Raw genomic sequence first — 16750 nt, forward strand, 5'->3', positions numbered from 1 at the left:
GCGCTAGAGCTGGGGGCAAGGCTTAAGTCTCGACGCCCCCCCCCCCCCCCCCCCCCCCCACAGGGTTGCCCTCGCCCAGGGGGAGACGTGCTCGATGCAGGGAGGGAGAGAGAGGAGAAGTGGGGGGAGAGAGAGAGAGAGAGAGAGAGAGAGAGAGAGAGAGTCCTCTATTTTTATACAGTGAAATGGCTAGAACAAAGGCCACTGCAAGGAAGGCAAGCAAGGGACCATGATTAGCAGCTAAGGCAAGTATCAGATCTGCAACCCAAAAGAAGAGACATGGAAAACCAAATAAAATTTTGAAAGGTCCAAGGGTGAAGAAGTTACAGAGCTGCATGGGACTTTTCAGAGAAATCAGGAAGGCACAGAAATGTGTAGATTTGTGCATACCAAAGCTGCCCTTTCAGAGGATGGTGAGGTCCATATGTGAAAAAGCTACTTGGGGCACTAAAAGGTGGAAGGTGGTGGCATTGATGGCTCTAGAAGAAGCAGTAGAGGACTTCCTACTTGAGTACTTCAGTGACATGACCATTGTAGTAGCCCATGCCCACAGGGTGACTGTAATGGACAAAGATAGTGAGACACTAAAAAGGATAAGGTGAAAGTATGACAAACTGCTGGTCCCCAATGTCTGCAGGGATAAGAAAATGAGGGAAATTTTGCTATACCCCCCTGAGCTATTGCCACAACTCAGAGTTGTAGATGTCACACATGATGTGAATACAAGGGCAAGGGCAGAGACGGTTGCTCGCCAAACAGAGGACATGAGGGAAGCAGAGCTTAAGGAGAAAGCAAAAGTAGTAGTGGAGTCCCAGAGGCAAACAGAATGCAATGTGACCCTGTCCATAGAGGCAAACAATAAAGAAACTCTACTTTCAATGAAGGATGGTTTGCTTGAAGAGATACCATTTATAGATGGAGCCAGAAAGCTGGCTCTAGAAAAAGTGGACATTAATTTATTGCTGAATCCAGATGCTTAGATCTCAGACACAATTATCTATGCTTGTCTTAAGTAAGTGTTACTATCTTGCTAACTTTGAAAACTCAGATCATAGGTGTACTAACTCAGGTATACTCTCTGCAGCTTGATCAAAAGTCAACTTCCACTGCACACCCACATGGAGGTGTTTCTTCTTGATCCACAAATGTCAGTGATTATTAGACAGAAGAAAAATCCATCTGGAACCTTTGAGAGTTGGTTTCTCCACTGTGCTATGCTGGAAGTAATTGTCATCATCTTTCCATATGAGAACAACCATCACTGGAGTCTCATATGCCTTGATGTTGACCAACCAGCAGTGTGGGTGTTCAATTCAATAAAAGGAACCCACCCTGAAATTAGGCTGTAAGTGTTATGTATCAGAAAGTGTTTCTTATAGATATCCATGTAAATTTGAAGCCTCAAGCTAACATCTTGATACTGCTTTGTGTAGGTGTATAAAGAGGTTGTTGCTTGCTTATGGCAAGCTATGTGGAAGGTATGAACTATACAAGGCCCCAATCAAAGATGTACCTGTCCCAAATCAAACCGATGGAAATTCTTGCGGTTGGAGATGTCTTCTCCATGCAGAATATGTCCTGCAAAGCTACTTTGCATTAAAACCTTTCATGACTAAGGTAACCATTTGGCAATGCATTCAATCAGTTTTGGTTTTCTTTATACAAGACTTCTCACCATGTGGTCTTTCAATTTTGCAGAGTGCTTTAAAAAACTACAAATATGATTATTTGCAAAGATACCGGGTAAGTCTAATACAACACCTGCTTACTATGTCGAGCCCCAGAGAACCTGAAGATAGCGGCTTGGACGACCGCACAATTGATATGACAATACATGACGTGCCACCACGACAAACCCTTGCATCAGATACAGTGGAATCACAACGGGCCGAGGGGGTCATATCAGCCGAAGATGAAAGAGCCGAGGATGAAGAAAGGTCAAATGAGCATATGGAAGGTGCTAGTGTACAACCAGAGGGGCTTATGGAGGAGACAATGAAAGAGCCAAGTAAGCCAGTGGAGGAGCCAAAAGAGCCCATGGATGAAACCCTGGATGAGGAAAGCAGACCTATGGATGAGGAAAGCAGGCCTAGGGATGAGCAAACTGATATGGATGAGGCAAGGATGGATGAGGAAAGCAGGCATACGGATGAGCACAAGGTTATGGATGATGCAAGCCGGCCAACAGAGGCAGAGGAAAAGACCTTGGAGGAAACCCTGAATGAGGCAGAAAGAGCCATGGGGGAGACCCTTGATGAAGATGTGAATGATGACTATGAAGATGTGAATGATGAAGCTAAAGCAGAGGATAGCAACAACGACAACAACAACACTATAGAGACCCAGTATGGACCCTTGCTACTTGTAGATACGGTTGTTCCGGTAATGTCTATTCAAGTATGGAAAAATATGTTCAACTTCTAACTACTTATATGTACTTGTCAACTTTTACAGAGGTTGATTATCTTGGACCTCAATGGATTGCTGCTGATGCGCGTGCCTTTGAATATAGCAGACCCCTTCGAGCATTTGCAAACATTTCGGATGGGAACTTGTCGAGTGGTGGTTCGTTCAGGAACCAAAGAATTTATTCAGTTTCTTCTTCCGCACTTCAGAGTTGCCATATGGTCTTCAATGCAAAGGCAAAACTTGTCACCACTAGTTACAATAATTTGCGGTGTATGCGGCGCTCACACGTCAGATTTTGCCTTTTTGTATGATCAAAGAAAATGTGTTACTGTCGAGGGCCACTACCACCCTAAAAAACCACATTTACCTCTTTTGTACAAACCGTTTAGCCAAATCGATGTACCCTTTGATGCAAATAATACACTACTGATTGATGATACTCCTGAAAAGGGAGAACTAAATCCACCAGGAACAACTATCTCACCACCCTCTTTCGAGGGGCATTCCTTTGATTTTTACCTTGAAGACATTTTGATTCCATACTTACAGAAATTGTATCTTAGTCCATTGTTCACGGACGAGTTTATACTTTCTAATGAATTAAGATGACTCTTCTATCATGTCTTTGTCTTGCCTAACATTGAGAGAGAGAGAGAGAGAGAGAGAGAGAGAGAGAGAGAGAGAGAAAGAGAGAGGGAGAGATTTGACATGCTAAACAAATGTATTTCAAGAACACTTATATTCACAGAGCACAATTGACAAATGAGCTCAAAAAACTTCATGTATTGAAAGTCATTCGTATACACTTGGGTTCACAAGAATCTTTGTTACATTGACACTATTTCAACCCAACCATCCAACTCTTTTCACAAAATATATTTTTCCCTACGTCGCATCAGCTTACGGCCAGCTGGGAAAAAGGAAAAATCTGAAAGATCCCTGTCCATTGACTCTTCAATTATGTTGTGCCGCAAGTGCAGAAGACTGTATAGCTCCCTTATGTAACCACCAACATTAGGCCATGCTCTTTATCAATCACTTCCACATCCACGGCAGGATTATTTTCCAAACCTGCAGAAACCTAGTCCATAGGAATGTACTTAATACCTTTGAGCATTTGTGATCACATATACCAAAAGGAGACTAACAGTGATTGGGTTGCAATCATGTACTTGACAACTAGAGTGTCAAGCGCGACCTCGCACCATATGCCAATCTCTTCCTTTACATACCATCCTCTGTCAAGAAGTTTGTCACAGGATGACTGCTGAAATGACTTGCACATGAACATAGTTTTCGTAACACGTATTTTGTAGTTATGAAACAACTCTATGAACAGTGCAGCAGGACAAAAGTTTGCAATTCTAACCAGTTTGGTGGGAATAGAGCTACGTAGAGACCTCAGTATATCCTTGTAGAGCTTACTTCGCATTGTCTCCACCATTGTTTCCTCAGGAACTGGCCAGTCCACAGTGTTCCAATCGGTTGGTAGAGGCACTTTCACCAACATGCCATTCTTATTCCCTGGGCTGAGTTGGTAGAAGTGGTCATAGAAAAATATTCCTTGATCAGCCAGTCTTTTGCTGCTTCTCCTTGAATACTGTAGAGAACCAATGTGGGCATGAAAAACAAGGAAGAGGCCTATTATGCACTCCACAGGCTCCCATTGCTCATAAGAAGAGGGATAAACATCTGTAAAATATATAACAAGAGTTAAACTAAGAGTAGCAATAATTCAAAATGACAAATCTAATGTAGTTGAGATGTGAAGAATGGAGACATTGCTCATAAGAAGAGGGATAAACGTTGCAAAATATATGAGAAAAGTTATAATGAGAGTATCAATAAGTGAAATGACAAATCAAATGTAGTTCAGATGTCAAGAATACTTACAATTGCAACGTGGTTGATGTATATCTGACACATTTCCATCGTTTGCTATCACGTCTGGATGGGTAAACACATGGTGAACAAGAACTTCCTTTACAGATCTTTTGCCGATTTCAACTTTGAAACCCAACACTCTGGCCTTCCATGCTGAGCGGTAAACATTGATAGCACTAGACCTCTTGGGTCTTCTTGGTTGCATGAGGACCCATGAACCTTTGTTTATCCTTTGTCCAACCCATTGGTTCTCTGCACTTATTGAAGTTGATATTGTAATTGAGGATATGCTACTACTTGGCCTTCTAGACAAAGTGCAGATGCTGGTAGTTGGTTTGAGAGACCATAAACACCTAGAGCTTCTTGGGCGAGAAGACGTGGAAGCCATAGCTCTCAGAGACAAGCTTTAGTGGAGGGAAATTCACTTTGAAAGCATTCTAATGGAGGGAAAGTGTTTCAGAATTCTAATATCTTGTGTGGGCTTAATGGTCACCCTCCAGTATGTTAATGACCATAAGAGAATATCAGCAGTGGGACCACACAAGCACCTAATAGCTCGGTAAAAGCAAGGAAGTTACGATGCCACAATCCTAGATTCGTGAAAGTTTTTAGGATATTTTCCTATTTTTTGAGTCTTTCCATGTACTTTCCTACGTAACGTAGTCCTCCTGCTCATTGGACGCACTCTATTTTTCTCTCTCCTTCATATGGCCCTCCAAATGACCTTCAAAATTTCCTAATGCCTCAAACACTATAAGTACAGGTGGGGGATTCTTTTCCCTCACTTATTCTTCGCATAGTTGGGTGTGTGTGTTCAGGAAAGAAAGAGTGAGTGTGGTGGATATTGGTTGCTGCGCTGTCGCTTGATGGGCTTGGGCACTATGGAACTGGTTGAACAACAGCCTTAGTCACATGCTGGTGTCGCAGTCACTGCATAAAAAAGATGTCTTCTATTAATATAAGTAAATGGTGTCGTCTGTCGAGGGAACTTACCTCCTGAGTGACCCGAGGATCATACCATAGATCTTGTGCCACGTTCTAGTCCACCGAATAGACCACTATACAGGTTAGTGCAGCCCAACAGAAAGAGATTATGAGTCAGGTCAACGAGCTTTTAGAGAAAGGGTGGATTCAACCCAGTTCATTTCCTTTTTGTTCGCATGTACTCCTAGTGCAGAAGAAAGATGGTTCATTGCGCATGTGCATTGACTATCGCACCTCGAACAAGAATACCATCGAAAACAGGTTTCCCATACCGAGGAAAGACAACATCCTTGGTCGCATTAAGGGAGCGTCACTGTTTACAAGGATAGATCTAAAGAGTGGGTACCACAAGAAAGGAATTAGGCCAGAAGATGTCCATAAAACTGAGTTTAGGACAACCTTTGGCTTCTATGAGTTCCTTGTATAGAAACAGGGGATGGGGGGATGCAGCCCTTATCTGCGGGGACGAGGTGGGGGATGTTGGGACGCAGATGCGTTCATCACACGGGGTGGGACGCGTCCCGGGACGCACGTTCCCAGTGAAAAATCTAGATGGGACGTGTGGGCAGCGGCCAAAAATTTAAAATTTGTAATTCAAACTTCATGAGGCCGTTTAGGCTCATAGGACGTTTCTTTTTTTTTTTTTTTGGGGGGGGGGGGGGGGGGGGGGGTTCTATTTAAGAGCACCCAAGGCTCAAGTGGCTCAACTTCAAGCCTCATATCCAAGCCTCAAAGCAACTTCCCAAGCCTTGCAAGTGCCAAGTTGCCGCCCCCCCCCCCCCCCCCTCTCTCTCTCTCTCTCTCTCTCTCTCTCTCTCTCTCTCTCTCTCTCTCTCTCTCCCCCCTCTCCAAGTAGAAACATTAGAGCCTTGAGGCTTGATTCTGAGCCTTGAAGCCTATTCCTCTTTCCTTCTCTTCGAGATTTCTCTATTATCTATCATCTATGGCATCTCAAGATGGATTTGAAGCTTCTCTAAGCCCTCCTCTTTCTCTTTCCTCCGGCCCCGCCGTGGTTTCTCAATCCCCTTCCTCCGCCGACTTCACATGGACATGGTGGAATGAGGTGATTGCTCCCAAGTCTAGTGTTGGAGGTGGAAGCAAGCCATGGAAGTGCCACCGTTGTGGCTACGAGCGCAATGGTTCCGTGAGGAAGGTGTGCGCCCACTTCCTTCACGAAAAAGGACATCAAGTTCAATTTTGCCCGCAAACCAGCTCGGAAGAGGAGAAGCAAAAGCTCCTAAACCTTGAGAAGACTTTTGAGGATATCAAAGAAGCCAAGAAGAATCGTACCAAGCATCACACAGTGAATTCCAGGGAGATGGCCATGGCGGCTTTCATCCGAGCATCGGCGTCCCCTTCTTCGGCATCATTTTGTCCATCAATCGGCACCGACGGCGACCGCCCACCTCCACTCTCTACCAACTCTTCATCGTCATCTTTCCCTCATTCTAGTCCACCCAAGCGGCAAGCAACTCTTTCAGATAGTTGGTAACTGGCCTTGAAAGAGGAGGTAGATGTCACCGTAGCAAGATTTTCTATCACGACCATATTGCTTTCAATGCAGCACGATAAGCTCTATAGACTTTAACTTATAAGGCTTAAGCTTTAATCTTTAGTTTGTACAATGTATATCACTCATGTAAACTTTTTTTTGACACAAAGGGTCTCCATATTTTAAAGAAATGGCACGGAAGATCGGAGAGTTTGGACCCACATATGTCCCTCCCTCTTCAGAGAGCTTGTGCACCACTCTTCTTGACAGGGCGAAAATCATGATGGAGGTGGCATGTGCATCCACAAGGGCTTCATGGAAGAAGAATGGGGTATCCCTCATTGTGGATGGGTGGAGTGATACCCGTCGCCGCTCCATTCATGGCGTGGTGGCATATTCTCGAGGGGAGATGTATTTCATTGACTCCCATGATGCATCGAGGACCGGGGAGAGTGCGCAAGTACTTGCATTGGAGTGGGCACTTACCATTGAGAATGTGGGAAAGCATGATTTCATTGCCATCGTCATCGAAGGAGAAAATAGCAATCGTGCCGCCGAGCCATCATCAAATCCCTTTATCCAAAAACCACGGTCACATATTGCATGGCTCATCGCCTCAACAATCTTCTCAAAGATATAGGCACCTTGGAATGGATTTCCCCCATCAATGATCATGTGAATACAATGGTGACTATTGTCAATAATCATCAAAAGGTAACCATTAAGTGTTAAAAAATCTCATTTCAATTCGAATTTAATTTCAATATGGAAGGTCAATTCTCGTTTTGAATGTTGAAACTTGATTTTTCTAAACAGGTGAGGGCTGAATTTTCAAAGAGGTCAAAGCTAGCTCTTCTCAAATACTCGGAGACTCGCTTCGCCTTCAACTTCATTATGCTTCATCGCTTGAGTTCATGTAGTGGCGCATTGAGGGGACTCTTCATTAGTGATGAGTTCTTGGCAATGCCCGAGTCAAAAAGTGTCAATGGAGTGGCATGTCGAGAATGGGCCCACATGCCGGAATGGTGGTGTCACGTGACACATCCAACCCTATGTGTCGGTGGACAAGCTATAGCATGATCAGGGTTCATTTCAGTCAAGTCAGTATATAATAAGAAGTGATCTAGCACTTTTGTGAGTCTGTTCGCAGACCGTGCATGTCCAGACACTTACTGTAGATGCATATCCTCTGGTTGCACACAGCATGATCATAAGCATTCCCATCAGAATTAATCAAAATCCTTCAGGGAAATTTTCCAGTGCATTTAGCCTATTTTCCCTATTTTGACATTTTACACTTATTATTTTTAAGCGACTTTTGTTGGAAAGTAGGTAGAGCAATTTTGTGTAATTTTGTATGTAAGCAAACCAGAGCTAGCACTTTCTTGCAGAAGAGGCAGCAGGAGCTCTACCGCTCAACAGGCAACTTCTCAAGCAAGTCTCCCCACCCTAGGCGATTCCACCTCAAGCAGAGCATCCTAGCGTTTTTGATTCCTCATCCCACCCCTCTCAGTACTTGTCGTTTTTCAGCAGATCTCCACCGCAAGCAGATCCCCATGCCTAGCGTTTTTTAGCAATGAAGCAGTCTCAGATTCGGCCCTAAAAGAACATCAATTTTCAGCCCTAAGACCTGCAGAATTTCAGCGACAAAGATCAGCAGAAATCAGCCTCAAAAGCAGAATTTTTGGATTTGCAATAGATTTCAGCCTTTAGCGTTTTTGGACAGCAGATAAAGACCTTCAGTTTTCAGCCCTAGTGTCGGCCTCGTCATCTCCGTCATCATCATCGACATAGTCTAGACTTGCAACAATCTCATGCATACAGTTTGTACCAGTTTGTGCAATCATAAGTAGATCACTCTTGCCGACGAGAGTGGAGCCTTCGAAGGAGGGTTTTACAAAGTCTCTGGTGTCGTATTATCTTCTCTCTCTATCTCTCAGTCTCATGCACTCGAACGCACGGTGTCCATTCACTTTGTTTGTGATCATTGCACTCTCTCATTAAGAACGGAAGGCTCTATCTTCCATAAGAACGAAAAGGAACCTTGAGCACAGTTCAAAGCACTCATCTTGAGCAAAGTTCAAACATTCATTCCGCTGCACCTTACATTGGTATCAGAGCTTTGGTAGTGTTCTATATCACTCAAGGAAAGAACCACAAGAATCACAAGATTTTTTTTGCTTGTTGCGGTCGCACGAACCCAAGTTCGCTTGGGCGTGTCGATTCTTAATCGTGTTTTTGAAGAGTGACAGGAATACCAAGAAAGAAGGGCTTGTCCAGTCTCCCCTTGTGCCTCTTTTCACTCATTGAGAGCGGACCGTGCACTTAGCGGCCGGCCAATCGATGTGAGGTGGAAAAAAGAAACCTTGGTGTGAGCGCAAGGCAGCCAAGGGGTGCACCCGCGAAAAGGAGTAGAACTCGGGTGAAGAGAAGATCCTTCTCAAACATAGATTGCAAGTGAAAGAAAACCTCAAGACCCTCAAGATCCTCAAGAACCTCAAGAACCTCTAAGACCCTCAAGAATCCAAGAACCCAAGACCCTCAAGAACCCAAGTTTCTCGTGAACTTAAGAACCAAAGATCATAGTGCATGATCATCACCCGAAGCGGAATGGATACTTCGCATACAGTTGATGAGCATGAGAGAGGCGACAAAGATTTCTCCCCACTAAGATATTTTTCCGACCCTCCCCCTTCTCCATTTATGCCACGAGTTGTACCAACTTCCATGGAGGCGATGGTCAAGTTGATGTTGGACATGATGGCCCAACAATAAGAAGCCAATCGCGAAGTGAATCACGAAGCGACTCGCCTTGCGCTCGCACAACAAGAAGCGAATTGAATTGCGCTGGCACAACAAGAAGTGACTCGCATTTCTTTGGAATGAGAGCGCGAAAAACGAAATGAAAGAAATGCCATAAAATAAGAAGTAACTCGCATTGCTTTAGAACGCGAGCACGATGAACGAAACGAAAGAAAAGCACAAAGAAAGGAGGAATGGGAAGCTCAAAGAGCGGCCTTGGAGGCCGAGCGTGAGGCTCAAAGAGACCTCCGCACTCAAGAATTGGTTCGACAAGTACTTGCATCGAAGTCCGAACCAGCCAAAGATCGTGGGAGTTCCTCAAGTGGCGCAAGCCACAATGCGGATTCCAACAACTCAGTCATAGAAAAGTTGACTTTCAATAAGTATGATGGTAAGATGAATGCTACGTTATTCATTCTTGGTTGCATCAATTTCATGCTTATTTTGCGACAATTAGGAAGACAGGGAATAGCAAGGTTTTGATGGCAGCTATGTACCTTGCCGTTGATGCCATCAATTGGTACCATGCATGGCAAGAGGCTTAGTTAGCCGCGCACTTAGAGGAAGCCGACGAATTCACGCCCCTTTCCTTTAATTGGGCTGATTTCCAAGACAAGCTCAAGGCACAGTTTATGCCACCTCAGTACCTGGCACGATTGAAGGACGATTGGCGCACTCTCAAGCAAAATGGCATGCCGGTTATGTCTTTTTCTAATCGTGTTTTGCAGCTAGGTACCCAATTATGCAAGTCGGATGATGAACGCAAGGCGGCATTTCTTTATGGATTGGATGAGTATATCAAGTACGATGTCGAGGTGCTCGATCCAATCGATCTCAACAAGGCGGTAGCGATTGCTCTCATGCAGGAGATGAAGCACAACAAAGGAAAGCCTAAGGAGAACAAGAATTCCACAAGTACCTCGCAGACTTCTCAGAACCCTTAGAACGGTAAGAACGGTAACTCTTCTAACCAATATTTCAACAGTCTCTCAGAAAAAGAATTCTTCCAATGAACCTAAGGGTAAGGATAACACAGTTGCTAAACCTAAGCTTACTTCATATGAAAAGGAGCACAAGGAATTTTAGGAGGATACATCACATCGGAAGAGCAAAGCACTTATTCTAAGGAAGGTCGTTGTTTTCATTGTCATATTAAGGGTCACATAAAAAGAACATGTCCTAAGCTTGAATCGAATGAATCTAAAGAACCCACTTTCTCTGTCAATGCAATTACTGATAACACAAGTGTACCTCAAGTTTCTCCTGACCCTCACATTGATGATTCTCTCATTAAATGTTATGGTCATATGAAGGGACACCGTTTTGTCATATTGTTTGACCCAGGTAGTATGCATGATGTGATCAGTCCCTCTCTTGTTGAGAGAGCCCACCTAGAGGTTAGTCAAAAATCTCCTCTCGAGGCCTCTGGCTTTGTTCCCGATATGGACTCTCTCATCACGCAAGAGTGTCTTGGTGTGTTATTTACAATTCAACAAACTGCTTTCCGTAGAAATTTTTTGTCTCTCCTCTCTCAGGATGTGGTATGATTTTGAGCATTCGATGGTTTCGTGAGCATAACTCTCTCATTGATTGGGAGGCTAACACTTTCACTCTCAATGCCAAAAGTGACTCTCCCATTGTCATTCGTGGAAATGAAGTTGTTCATTCTCCCTCTCTCATTGCTAATGTGCATGACAAGATTGAACGGATTTAGGAGAAGGAGACTCTCTTAGTCTCTTCTTCTCCCAAGCATGACACACAGGATTTGAATGATAATGATAAGCATGATGATTTGCATGATCAAGATGTGATTTCTCACAAGCATGATGATTTGCATGAAGATGATCTGATTGTTCACACAGATGATGTGTTAGTGGATGCTTTTTCTAGCGAAGCTAACCTCGTTGCAGATTCGATCAATCACGAAGGATCGATCTTGGCTCTCCAGTTGAGGTCCAAAGAACCCCCTCAAGAAGAAGCGATCTTGGATCTCGAGCCTAGGTCCAAAGAACCCTCACAGGAACTATTATGTGTTCTCATGATTGATACGCACGCATTGTACGAGTGTTTTATTTGTGATCGTTTCCTGTATTTTCGTCAGCGTCTTTATGTGATCCCTTTTCCTAGGCATGACATATTGTATGTTGAGCACGTTTCACTCATGGATGAGCACAAATCTATGCGGATTTTTTATGAAAAGCTGAAAAGTATGTATGTAAGGAAGTCACATTCCATGTCTCTTCCTTGGCATGACACATTCATAGAAAGAGCACATGAAAGTATGAGCACCAAGCATGGGCATTTCCATTGTAAATTGCCACAGTTGATTGCTTCAAATCAAAAGAGAAAGATTCGATCTCAATGTTTGCGTGTGTGTGGTGAACGGTTTGGCACACCGTCTCTTTGTTCATCTACATTGCATGCACAGTCTTTGAGGAAGACAAGATTTTTTCCATTCACTTTACATGGAATGGTTATGTTCATGTTTTTGTGTTGGAAGTGGTTTCAGGAATTTTCAACCATGGAGATTCTTGAAGAAGAAAGAAGCATGACTCTCGACGAAGTTGAAGCATTGAAGGAGCCACATAAGACTTTGTGTCTCTTTCGGCGCAACCCAAAGAAGCAAGCGTTGCAGACCTTTATGAAGTTCAAGTACCGAACGACCCACACATTAGAGTGGGCCGACGAAGAGTCCCTTCCAGGATTCCGGATGCTATTGGTGATCTCTCTCGACGCTATACAGTTCGGTACCAGTACCTCACTTTGAAAAGGAGGGGATGTCACGAGACACATCCAACCCTATGTGTCCGTGGACAAGCTATAGCATGATCAGGGTTCAATTCAGTCAAGTCAATCTAGAATAGGAAGTGATCTGGCACTTTTGTGAGTCTGTTCGCAGACCGTGCATGTTGCATGTCCAGACACTTAGTGTAGATGCATATCCTCTGGTTGCACACAGCATGATCATAAGAATTCCCATCAGAATTGATCAGAATCCTTCAGGAGAATTTTCCAGTGCATTTAGCCTATTTTCCCTATTTTTGATATTTTTCATTTATTATTTTTAAGTGACTTTTGTTGGAAAGTAGGTAGGGCAATTTTGCTAAGTTTGTATATAAGCAAACCAGAGCTAGCACTTTCTGGCAAAAGAGGCAGCAAGAGATCCACCGCTCAACAGGCAACTTCTCAAGAAAGACTCCCCACCCTAGGCGATTCCACCTCATGCAGAGCATCCTAGCGTTTTTGTTTCCTCATCGCCCAGACCTCTCAGTACTTGGCGTTTTTCAGCAGATCTCCACCACAAACAGATCCCCATGCGTAGCGTTTTTAAGACCATATCGCCCTCCATTCTGGCTGGCGTTTTTCAGCAATGAAGCAATCTCGGATTCAGTCCTAAAAGAACATCAGTTTTCAGCCCTAAGACTTGCAGAATTTCAACGACCAAGATTAGTAGAAATCAGCCTCAAAACCAACGTTTTTGGATTTGCAGCAGATTTCAGCCGTAAGCGTTTTTGGACAGCAGATAAAGACCTTCAATTATCAGCCCTAGTGTCGGCCTCGTCATCTCCGTCGTCGTCATCGACATAGTCTAGACTTGCATCAGTCTCATGGATACAGTTTGTACCAGTTTGTGCAATCATACAGTTTGTACCTGTTTGTGCAATCGCCAATGAGAGTGTGGCCTTCGGAGGAGGGTTTTACAACGTCTCTGGTGTCATATTCTCTTCTCTCTCTATCTCTCAGTCTCATGCACTTTCACGCACAGTGTCCATTCACTTTGTTTGTGATCATTGCACTCTCTCATTAAGAACGGAAGGCTCTACCTTCCATAAGAACGAAAAGGAACCTTGAGCACAGTTTGGAGCACTCATCTTGAGCAGAGTTCAAACATTCATTCCGCTGCACCTTACAGGTGGGAGGAAGTAAAGACAATCTCCAAAATGGTGAAGCCTATCATCCACCTCCTACAGGTGTTGGATTCCGTGAAACCTTGCATCGGCAAGATATATGAGGCCATGGACACCACGATTGACTCTCTTGAAAAACTTGTGACCGACCCTGATAGGTATTTACGTCGCACGAGTCACTTTTAAGTTTTCCCTATGCTTTACAAGTTTACTCTCTCGAGTTTGTAACTTTGTTTTGAATCTTGATAACATAGGTACGAGGAGATCCAGGAATTGTGTGTGTCAAGGTGGAATGCCTACCATTCTCCTCTTCATGCGGCTGCTTATGTAGTGGATCCACAATTCCAACAAGGGAACCAATGGAAGGACAAAGAGGTATTGAATGGTTGGCAAATTATCCGTGCGCACCTTGTGTCCGACCAAAGGAAAGGACCGAGATTCGGAGGCAAAACAATGTCTATATGAATGGAAAGGGAGAAATTTGTCGTGCATACCTGATGCACAAGCATCTCACTTTGAGATAGGGAGTGCTCTTTGGTGGGAGGATTTTGGGGCGGGATTGAACGGTTTACAGGATTTGGTTATTCGCATTCTTAGCCAAGAATGCACTACGACTTGCTTGGAGCAACTTTGGAGTGTGTGCGGCTCATGTAGCCTCAAAGAAGAGGAATCGTCTTGATGTGCAGAGAGCCAATGATCGCATATATTTCTCATCAAATTTGAAGATGCTTTCCAAATCATACCAAAGTGATGATTTCGCGGAGTGGGCACTTGCAAAGAATGATCCTATCCCAGAGACACAGATAGATGCAGAGGGAGAGATTGAGACAACACCACTTAAGGATGATTTTTTAGATCAAATGGACTATGCAGAGCCAGTTGACATTTTGTTGGCACCATGGGCCAACATGTAGAGTCTAGAGTCTAGATCTCTTGAGTCTTGAGTCTTGACTCTTGACTCGAGTCCTTCCCTTTTTGACTCCCATTTATGCTAAACTCTACTTATCCAAACTCTTCACTTGTACATCATTATGTTTTGCCCTTTGGCGAGGATAATTGATGCTTGATCACCACACCAACGGTGTTGCGCACCCCGCACGCCCTTTGTTATATTTGGGTATTATGTAATACGAGTGCAAAACCCACTTTTCCTTTGCAATCTTGTGCTCTTAGTGTTCACTGTTGTGCTCTTAGCGTTCACTGTTGTCTAGTTCAAAGATATTTTGAATCAATCTTTGAACTAGTGTTTTTAAAAGCGCGTCTCCTGTCGCATCCCCCATCCCTTGTTTTGCCACGTCCCCGTCCCCATCCCCAGGACCCACCACGTCCCCGTCCCCGTCCCCGTCCCCGTCCCCATGTGACTATGGTTTCTTGTCATGCCATTCAGTCTCACAAATGCTCTTGCAACGTTCAATAGAATGATGGACATAATATTTAGACCACATAGAAACTTCATGGGTACCTTCTTTGAAAACATGATTGTATACTCAAAGTCTGAAGAGGAGCATAGGGATCACTTGACCGTAGTTTTCAATGAGCTACACAGGAACATGCTACTCATTAATGCGAAAAAGAGTAAAATCTTTTTGGAAGAGATTCACTTCCTTGGGCACATTGTTTCAAAGGATGGGGTACGCATGGATTCTACTAAAGTGGAAGCAATTAGGTCATGGCCACACTTAGAAGTCCATACATGACATTCAAAGGTTTCATCCGAAATTTTGCCGAGATTGCTTCTCCACTCCATGCACTACAGTGGAAAGCAGTTACTTTCAAGTGGACAACCAAGGAAATTTTAGCCTTCAACCACTTGAAAGAAAAGCTGACTTCATATCCGGTAACATTTTTCCAGATCTTTCAAAACCTTTTGTGGTTCAATGTGATGCGTGTAGCCACATGCTTGGTGCAGTTCTAATGCAGAATGACCGAGTAGTCGCATATGAGAACAAAATTCTTTTAAAGACGGAAAGGAACTTGCAAGTTTATGAGAAGGAACTGTTGGTAGTTATTCACGCTCTCACTGGTTGGAAACACTATCTGCTAGGGGCTGATTTTGTTGTCCAAACAGATCATCAAACCTTGCGATACTTTCTCTCACAAACGAAGTTGTTTGAGAAACACATACGATGGGAAAACATCTTGTCAATGTTTCATTTTCAGATTGTGCATATACAAGGGAAAAAGAACGTGGTGACTGATGTGTTGTCACGAAAGCCCCAAATTTCAGCAGTATCAATTCCGTACCACTGTGAACTTGTCATGTGACACATCCAACCCTATGTGTCTGTGGACAAGCTACAGCATGACAAGGGTTCAGTTCAGTCCAGTCAGTCTAGCTTAGGAAGTGTTCTGGCACTTTTGTGAGTTTGTTCGCAGACCATGCATGCCCAAGCACTTAGAGTAGATACATATCCTCTGGTTGCACACAGCATGATCATCAGCATTACCATCAGAATCCATCAGGAGCATTGACTAGTGCACAGAACCTATTTTCCCTATTTTTGACATTCTTCACTTATTATTTTAAGTGACTTTTGTTGGGAACTGGGTAGGGCAATTTTGCTAAAGTAATATTTAAGCAAACCTAGTGCTAGGCTAATCTGGCAGAAGAGGAGAAAGAGCACCAGGCAATTCACTTGCAGCAGGCTATTCTCTCCCCCTCTCAAGCAGGAACCAACCCCATCCACCTAGCGTTTTCCCAGCAAAACGCCAGGGCTGGTCTTGAATCCAAAAACGCTAGGTTCTGCTGTCTCTTGCAAAAACGCTAGGCCTCTGTGGGGGTCTTGCTGAGAAGTTGCCCGTTGAGCAAGGTGCTCCTGCTGCCTCTTCTACCAGAAAGTGCTAGTGCTAGGTTTCTTATATACAAGCTTAGCAAAATTGCCCTACCTAGTGTCCAACAAAAGTCACTTAAAAATAATAAGTGAAAAATATCAAAAATAGGAAAAATAGGTCTATGCACTGTAAAAATGCTCCTGATCGGTTCTGACTATAATCTGATGATCATGTTGTGTGCAACGAGAGGATATGCATCTACTCTAAGTGTCTGGACATGCACGGTCTGCGAACAGACTCACAAAAGTGCCAGATCACTTCCTATTCTAAACTGACTTGACTGAACTGAACCCTGGTCATGCTGTAGCTTGTCCACGGACACATAGGGTTGGATGTGTCACGTGACAGAACTAGACGAAATGAAGACACAATATGCTGAAGATTGAAAAGTTATGTGTTACTAAACAGTCGCGGCCAAAGGTTTTGATGGAAAGTTATG

General features: G+C 43.8%; 1 pseudogene; it reads left to right on the forward strand.

Annotated features, from left to right (window-relative positions):
• Positions 1–7453: 7453 nt before the first annotated feature.
• On the forward strand, positions 7454–14393 carry LOC147440141 (uncharacterized; annotated as a pseudogene).
• The last annotated feature ends 2357 nt before the right edge of the window (positions 14394–16750 follow it).

The sequence above is a fragment of the Adiantum capillus-veneris genome, chromosome 15 (assembly GCF_014529385.1).
Source record: "Adiantum capillus-veneris isolate H3 chromosome 15, ASM1452938v2, whole genome shotgun sequence".
NCBI lineage: Eukaryota > Viridiplantae > Streptophyta > Polypodiopsida > Polypodiales > Pteridaceae > Adiantum > Adiantum capillus-veneris.